The sequence below is a fragment of the Macaca fascicularis genome, chromosome 19, assembly GCF_037993035.2.
Source record: "Macaca fascicularis isolate 582-1 chromosome 19, T2T-MFA8v1.1".
Lineage (NCBI taxonomy): Eukaryota > Metazoa > Chordata > Mammalia > Primates > Cercopithecidae > Macaca > Macaca fascicularis.
In genome coordinates, this window is record NC_088393.1 from 12,095,662 (window position 1) to 12,103,604 (window position 7,943).

The 7,943-nt window shown below is 48.0% G+C and overlaps 1 protein-coding gene across 10 annotated transcripts in view; it reads right to left on the reverse strand.

Moving 5' to 3' along the window:
* Nucleotides 1-7,943, reverse strand: part of ECSIT (ECSIT signaling integrator) — a 30,377-nt gene extending 22,434 nt beyond the window's left edge. For 8 of the 10 annotated variants that reach the window (XM_005588058.5, XM_065535431.2, XM_045379074.3 and 5 more), the window contains exon 1: nucleotides 7,859-7,943. The gene's annotated coding sequence lies outside the window, so the exon portion shown is untranslated. Of the gene's footprint in view, nucleotides 1-7,518; nucleotides 7,772-7,858 lie in introns of those variants that run through there. The other 2 variants (XM_045379075.3, XM_065535429.2) reach the window with 1 other exon arrangement.

The window sequence follows — 7,943 nt, forward strand, 5'->3', positions numbered from 1 at the left end:
ACAGGGATGGTGTTGAATCTGTAGATCAATTTGAGAATTACTGCTATCTTCTGATCCATGAACATGGGATATCTACTTGTTTGATTCTTTTTTTTTTTTTTTTGAGATGGAGTCTCGCTCTGTCGCCCAGGCTGGAGTGCAGTGGCCGGATCTCAGCTCATGCAAGCTCCGCCTCCCGGGTTTACGCCATTCTCCTGCCTCAGCCTCCCGAGTAGCTGGAACTACAGGCGCCCGCCACCTCGCCCGGCTAGTTTTTTTTTGTATTTTTTAATAGAGACGGGGTTTCACCGTGTTAGCCAGGATGGTCTCGATCTCCTGACCTCGTGATCCGCCCGTCTCCGCCTCCCAAAGTGCTGGGATTACAGGCTTGAGCCACTGCGCCCGGCCTCTTTTATTGTTTTTTAGAGATGGGGTCTTACTCTGTCACCCAGGCTGGAGTGCAGTGATACAATCACAGCTCACTGCAGCCCAAAACTACTGAGCTCAAGTGATCCTCCTACCTCAGCCTCCTAAGTAGCTGGGACTACAGGCATATGCTACCATGCCCACCTAAGTTTTAAATTTTTTGTAAAGGTGGGGTATCACTGTGCTGTCCAGGCTGGTTTTAAACTTCTGGGTCAAGCAATCCTCCCACCTCAGCCTCTTAAAGTGCTGGGATTACAGGCATGGGTCACCATGCCCGGTATGGAATTATTTTTCTTAATTTCATTTTTGCATTATTTATGGCTAGTGTATAGAAATATATTTTTATATGTCAATCATGTGTCCTACAACTTGCTGAACTTGTTTATTAGTTCTAATAGTTTTTTATTAGATTACTTGGGATTTTCTATATACCAGATCATGTCATGTCCAAGTTGAGACAGTTTTATCTTTTCCTTTTCAATCTGGATGCCTTTTGTTTTTATTTTATTGTTTTCTTTTTACACATTTTTTAGAGACACAGTTACCCTGTATCAAGCGCATTGGCATGATCATGGCTCACTGTAGCCTTGACCTCCTGGGCTCAAGCGATCCTCCCACCTCACCTTCCCAAGTAGCTGAGACTACAGGTGCATGTCACCATGCCTGGCTAATTTTTTTTTTTTTTTTTTGAGATGGAGTCTCGCTCTGTCACCCAGGCTGGAATGCAGTGGTGTGATCTCAGCTCACTGCATCCCCACCTCCCAGGTTCATGCCATTCTGCCTCAGCCTCCTGAGTAGCTGGGACTACAGGCGGCCACCACCGCACCCAGCTAATTTTTTGTATTTTTAGTAGAGACAGGGTTTCATTGTGTTGGCCAGGATGGTCTCAATCTCCTGACCTCGCGATCCGCCCGCCTCAGCCTCCCAAAGTGCTGGGATTACAGGCATGAGCCACTGCACCCAGCCAACGCTTGGCTAATTTTAAAACTTTTTGTAGACACAGAGTCTCGCTGTGTTGCCCAGGCTGGTATTGAACTCCTGACCTCAAGCAATCCTTCTGCTTCAGCCTCCCAAAATGCTGGGATTACAGGCAATAGCCACCACATCTGGGGCCTTTAATTTCTTTTTCTTACTTAAGTGCCCCTTCTGGAACCTCCAGGAAAATCCTGGACAGACATGGTGAATGGACATTCCTGTCTCGTTCCTCATCTTTTTTTTTTTTTTTAATTAAGACGCAGCCTCACTCTTGTTGCCCAGGCTGGGGTGCAATGGCATGACCCTGGCTCACTGCAACCTCCATCTCCCCGGTTCAAGCAATTCTCTTGCCTCAGCCTCCTGAGTAGCTGGGATTACAGGTACCCACCACCACGCTAAGCTAATTTTCTGTATTTTCAGTAGAGACAGGGTTTCACCATGTTGGCCAAGCTGGTGTCAAACTCCTGACCTCAGGTGATCCACCCACTTTGGCCTCCCAAAGTGCTGGGATTATAGGTGTGAGCTACTATGCCCGGCCTTGTTCCTCATCTTAAGAGGGAAAAGCATCTAGTATTTCAACATTAAGTATGATATCAGCTGTGGGTTGTTTGTTTGTTTTTGAGACAGAGTCTTGCACTGTCGCCCAGGCTGGTATGCAGTGGTGCACAATCTCGGCTCACTGCAACCTCAGCCTCCCAGGTTCAAGTGATTCTCAGCCTCCGGAGTAGCTAGGATTACAGGCACCCACCACCATGCCAAATTTTTTTTTTTTTTTTTTTTTTTTTTTGGTATTTTTGTAGACACGGGGTTTCACTATGTTGGCTAGGCTGGTCTCGACCTCCTGACCTCGTGATCTGCCCACCTCAAATTCCCAAAGTGCTGGAGCTGTGGGTTTTTTATGATGCCCTTTCTCAGGCTGAGGAAGTTCCTTCACATTTCTAGTTTGATGAGTATTCTCATCAGAAAGTAGATTGGATTTCCCAGCACTTTGGGAGGCTGAGGCAGGCGGATTACTTGAGGTCAGGAGTTGAGACCAGCCTGGCCAACATGGCAAAACCTCATGTTTACTAAAAATCCAACAATTAGCAGAGCATGGTGGTTGGTACATGCCTGTAGTTCCAGCTACTTGGGAGGCTGGGCGAGGAGAATCATTTGAACCCAGGAGGCGGAGGTTGCAGTGAGCTGAGATCGTGCCACTGAACCTCAGCCTGAACAACAGAGGGAGACTCTGCCTCAAAAAAAAAAAGTATATCGGATTTTGTCAATGTTTTTCCGCTTGTATTGAGATAATCATGTGGTTTTTATCCTTTATTCTAATTCTAATGTAGTATATTAATTGATGTTCACATATTAAACTAACCTTGCATTTCTGGTATAAACTCCACTAGGTCATGGTGTGTAATTCTTTTTCCATGCTGTTGGATTTTATCTGCTAGTATTTTGTTGAGGAATTTTATGTCTATATTCATATGATATACTGACTGCTAGTAAAGAGGGAAAATGTGTGAAAATCAATAAATTTAAAAAATTAAAAAAGAAACATTAAACTGGGTGCGGCAGCTCACACCTGTAATCCCAGCACTCTGGGAGGCCAAGACAGATGGATCACTTGAGGTCAGAAGTTTGAAACCGGCCTGGCCAACATGGTAAAACCCTGTCTCTACTAAAAATACAAAAATTAGCTGGGCATGGTGGCAGGCGCCTGTAATCCTGGCTACTCGGGAGGCTGAGGCAGGAGAATCGCTTGAACCTAGAAGGTGGAGGTTGCAGTGAGCCAAGATCACGCCACTTCACTCCAGCCTGGGTGAGAGAGCGAGACTCCGTCTCAAAAAAAAAAAAAAAAAAAAAAAAAATCTGCATGGTGGTGGGCACCTGTAATCCCAGCTACTCAGGAGGCTGAGGCAAGAGAATCGCTTGAACCCAGAAGGCGGAGGGTTGCAGCGAGCCAAGATCGCACCACTGCACTCCAGCTTGGGCAACAGAGCAAGACTCCATCTCAAAAAAAAAAAAAAAAAAAAAAAAGCAAAAACCATGCCTGGGCCAGATCCCAGACATATTAATTCAGAATATCTGAAGGTGGGGCATCAGCATTTTAAAGCACCTCACTGAAGACTGGGCACAGCGGCTCATGCTTCTTATCCACTTTGGGAGATCAGAGTGGGAGGATCACTTGAGCTTGGGAGATCAAGATCAGCAAAAAAAAAAAAAAAAGCAGCTGGATGTGGTGGCACTCATTTGTAGTCCCAGCTATTCAGGAGGCTGAGGTAGGAAGATCACTTAAGCCCAGCAGTTCAGGTTATACGAACTATGACTGTGCTACCACACTCTGGCTTGGGTGACAAAGTGAGACCCTATCTCAAAAATAAAAAATAAAAAGCACTCCAGCCGGGTGCAGTGGCTCACGCCTGTAATCCCAGCACTTTGGGAGGCTGAGGCAGGTGGATCACAAGGTCAGGAGATCAAGACCATCCTGGCTAACATGGTGAAACCCCGTCTCTACTTAAAATACAAAAAAGAGGCCGGGCGCGGTGGCTCAAGCCTTAATCCCAGCACTTTGGGAGGCTGAGACGGGCGGATCATGAGGTCAGGAGATCGAGACCATCCTGGCTAACCCGGTGAAACCCCGTCTCTACTAAAAAATACAAAAAATTAGCCGGGCGAGGTGGCGGGCGCCTGTAGTCCCAGCTACTTGGGAGGTTGAGACAGGAGAATGGCGTGAACCCAGGAGGCGGAGCTTACAGTGAGCCGAGATCACACCACTGCACTCCAGCCTGGGCAACAGAGCAAGACTCTGTTTCAAAAAAAAAAAAAGAAAATTAACCAGGCATGGTAGTATACACCTGTGTTCTCAGTTCTTCAGGAGGCAGAGGTGGGAGGATCACATGAGCCTGGGAGGTCTACAGTTAACCAAGTTCACGCCACACACTCCAGCCTGAGCAACAGAAGAAGACCCTGACTCAAAACAAAAAAAAACAAAAACAAAAAAACCCCACAGCTACTTAAAGTGTGTCCTAGGGACTGGCAGCGTCAGTGACATTTAGAAGTTTATTAGAATAGCAAAATTTGGCCAGGCATGGTGACTCACGCCTGTAATCCCAGCACTTTGGGAGGCCCAGGCAGATGAATCACCTGAGGTCAGGAGTTCGAGACCAGCTCCAACATGGAGAGACCCTGTCTCTACTTAAAAAAAAAAAAATACAGAATTAGCTGGGTGCGGTGGTGCATGCCAGTAATTCCAACTACGTGGAGGCTGAGGCAGGAGAATCGCTTGAACCCAGGAGACAGTGCTTGTGGTGAGCCAAGAGGACACCATTGCACTCTAGCCTGGGCAACAAGAGTGAAACTGTCTCAAAAAAAAAAAAAGCAAAATTTATCAGGATGGCAGCCATGAAAGTCAGAATCCACTGAACGTGTACCAACTCACCTGCTAAAAAACAAAACAAAACAAAAAAAAACAAATTATTGGCCCTATCCCAGACCTATTGAATTGGAATCTGCTTTTTTTTTTTTCCAGATGGAGTCTTGCTCTGTCGCCCCGGTTGGAGTGCAGTGGCGTGATCTAGGTTCACTGCAACCTCCGCCTCCTGGGTTCAAGCAATTCTCCTGCCTCAACTTCTGGAGTAGCTGGGATTACAGGCATGCACCACCACACCTGACTAATTTTTGTATTCTTAGTAGAGATGGGATTTCACCATGTTGGCCAGGCTGGTCTCGAACTCTTTACTTCATGATCCACCCACCTTGGCCTCCCAAAGTGCTGGGATTACGGTTTTGAGAGCAACCGCTCTCAAACACCTGGCTAACACGGTGAAACCTCGTCTCTACTAAAACTACCAAAAATTAGCCGGGTGTGGTGGCAGGCGCCTGTAGGCCCAGCTACTCGGGAGGCTGAGGTGGGAGAATGGCGTGAACCCGGGAGGTGGAGCTTGCAGTGAGCCAAGATCGCGCCACTGCACTCCAGCCTGGGCGACAGAGCCAGACTCTGTCTCAAAAAAAAAAAAAAAAAAACAAAAAAAAAACTAGTCTGGGTGACTATTTCCAAATCCATCCCAAATGCACCTCTTTCTGTCTGAAGCCACCATCTCAATCTATGACTTGGATACCTATCGAGCCTCCCACATCTGCCCTTCCCGCCTCCAGTCAGTTCTCCCCACTATGGCCAGAGGGAGCTTTTTTTTTGCGGGGGAGACAGAGTCTCATTCTGTTGCCCAGGCTGGAGTGCAGTGGCACGATCTCAGCTCAGTGCAACCTCTGCCTCCCCAGTTCAAGTTGATTCTCATGCCTAGGCCTCTCGAGTAGCTGAGACTACAGGTGTGTACCACCACACCCAGCTAATTTTTTGTATTTTAGTAGAGATGATGTTTCATCATGTTGCCCAGGGTGGTCTTGAACTCCTGAGCTCAAGCAATCCACCCATCTTGGCCTCCCAAAGTGTTAGGATTACAGGCATGAGCCATCGTACCCAGCCAGAGGGAGCTTTTAAACTAAACTTAGGTCAGGCGTGGTGGCTCACGCCTATAATCCCAGCACTTTGGGAGGCTGAGTCGGGTGGATCACGAGGTCAGGAGTTCAAGACCAGCTTGGCTGAGATGGTGAAACCCCATCTCTACTAAAAGTACAAAAATTAGCCAGGAGTGGTGGTAGGCGCCTGTAATCCCAGTTGCTTCGGACATTGCCCTCCAGCCTGGGTGACAGAGTGAGACTCCATCTCTAAATAAATAAACAAACAAACTAACTAAAACTAGTGATTTCTGCCTAAAATTGCTAACGGCACATCACACTTAAAATCAGGGACTGGGCACACTGGTTCATGCCTGTAATCCCAACACTTTGGAAGACCAAGGTAAGAGGATCACTTGAGCCCAGGAATTCAAGACCAGCCTGGGCAACATAGTGAGACCCTATCTCCACAAAAAAATTAAAAATTATCCAGGCACGGTGGCGAATGCCTGTCATCTCAGGTACTCAGGAGACTGAGGCTGGAGGATCCTTTAAAGTCAGTAGTTAGAGGTTGCAGTGAACTATGACTGCACTTGTGAATAGCAACTGCACTCTAGCCTGGGCAACATACTGAGATCCTGTCTCTAAAAATAAATAGGCAGGGAGCAGTGGCTCATGCCTATAATCCTAGTGCTTTGGAAGGCCAAGTGGGGAGGATCACTGCAGCCCAGGAATTCAAGACCAGCTCGGACAACATAGCAGGACACGATCTCTACAAAAATTGTTTTAAAAAAGTAGCTGGACCTGGTGGTGTGCACCTGTAGTCCCAGCTACTGGGAAAGCTGAGGCAGGAGAATCACTTGAGCCATGGAGTTTGAGGCTGCAGTGAGCTATGATTGCACCACTGCACTCCAGGCTTGGCAAACAAGGGAAATCCTGTCTCTAAAAAATAAAAATAAATAAATAAAATCAGACAGGGTCTACCCCTCTCTCTCAACTCCTACCACTGGCAGCTTCAGCTACACTGTTTCTGAAATAAACTAAGTTTAACCCATCTCAGAACCTTTGTACTCGCTTTTCTCTCTGTCTAGAGCTTTCTTCCTCCAGATCTGCCCACAGCTGTCTCTGGTCATTTCAATGAAAGGTCTTCTTTGACCACCTCCCATTCCCCATATTTTTCTAAAAGCCCTCATCGACCTATTAATTTTTGTTTGTTTGTTTCTGAGACAGGGTCCTGCTCTGTCCCCCAGGCTGGAGTGCAGTGGCACAATCACGGCTCACTACAGCCTTGACCTCCTGGGCTCAAGCAATCCTCCCACCTCAGCTTTCCGAGTAGCTAGGACTATAGGCGTGCACCACAATGCCCGCATAATTTTTTGTAGAGAACAGGGCCCTGCTATGTTGCCAAGGCTGGTCTCGAACTCCTGGGCTCAAGCGAAATTCCCGACACCATTAACGCATTTTTAGTAACTTATCAGTATCTGAAATCACCTGTTTCGTTTATTTGTGATTTGTTAAAAGTCTGGTTCCCCCAGGAGATGAAGGATTTTTATCTATCTTCCTCATGGCTGTGTCTCCAGCGCCCAGGACAGTGCCTGGTATACAGTAGATGCCTAACAAGTATCAACGGAACGGAAACAAGAGCTCAATTTCAACAAAACACCTATAAATCTGAACCCCGAGGTACAGTGTACGTACAGCAGCTCTGAAACCGGCTGCCAGGATTCTGGGTCTCTTGGGGGAAACAGGCAGACGTAGATTCCAATTCCTGCCCGGTTGCCGACTTGCGGCGTGACCTCTGGCGAGGACTTTAATCTGGGTCAGTTGTTTTCATCTGCAAAACCGGAGACTGGGGGCGTGAGGCGGCTGGCACAAGAGGGGCGGCCTTTCCCAGCGCGTCCCCGCCCCCACTACGAAAGGTCACGGCGCCCTGGCCCTGCAGCTGGGTCCCTCCAGGGCCGCCCTCTCGCGCTGCCGGGTCCTGAAGGGTCCGCTTAGAGCCCAGCAGTTCGCGCTCGCCTACCCGCGTGCGACCTACCTACTCACGCGGCCAGCCGCGGACTCCAGGCCAGCTCTGTCTTCTTGCTGGGCGCCGCCATATTGGCCCAGAGAGCGTCCGGGTC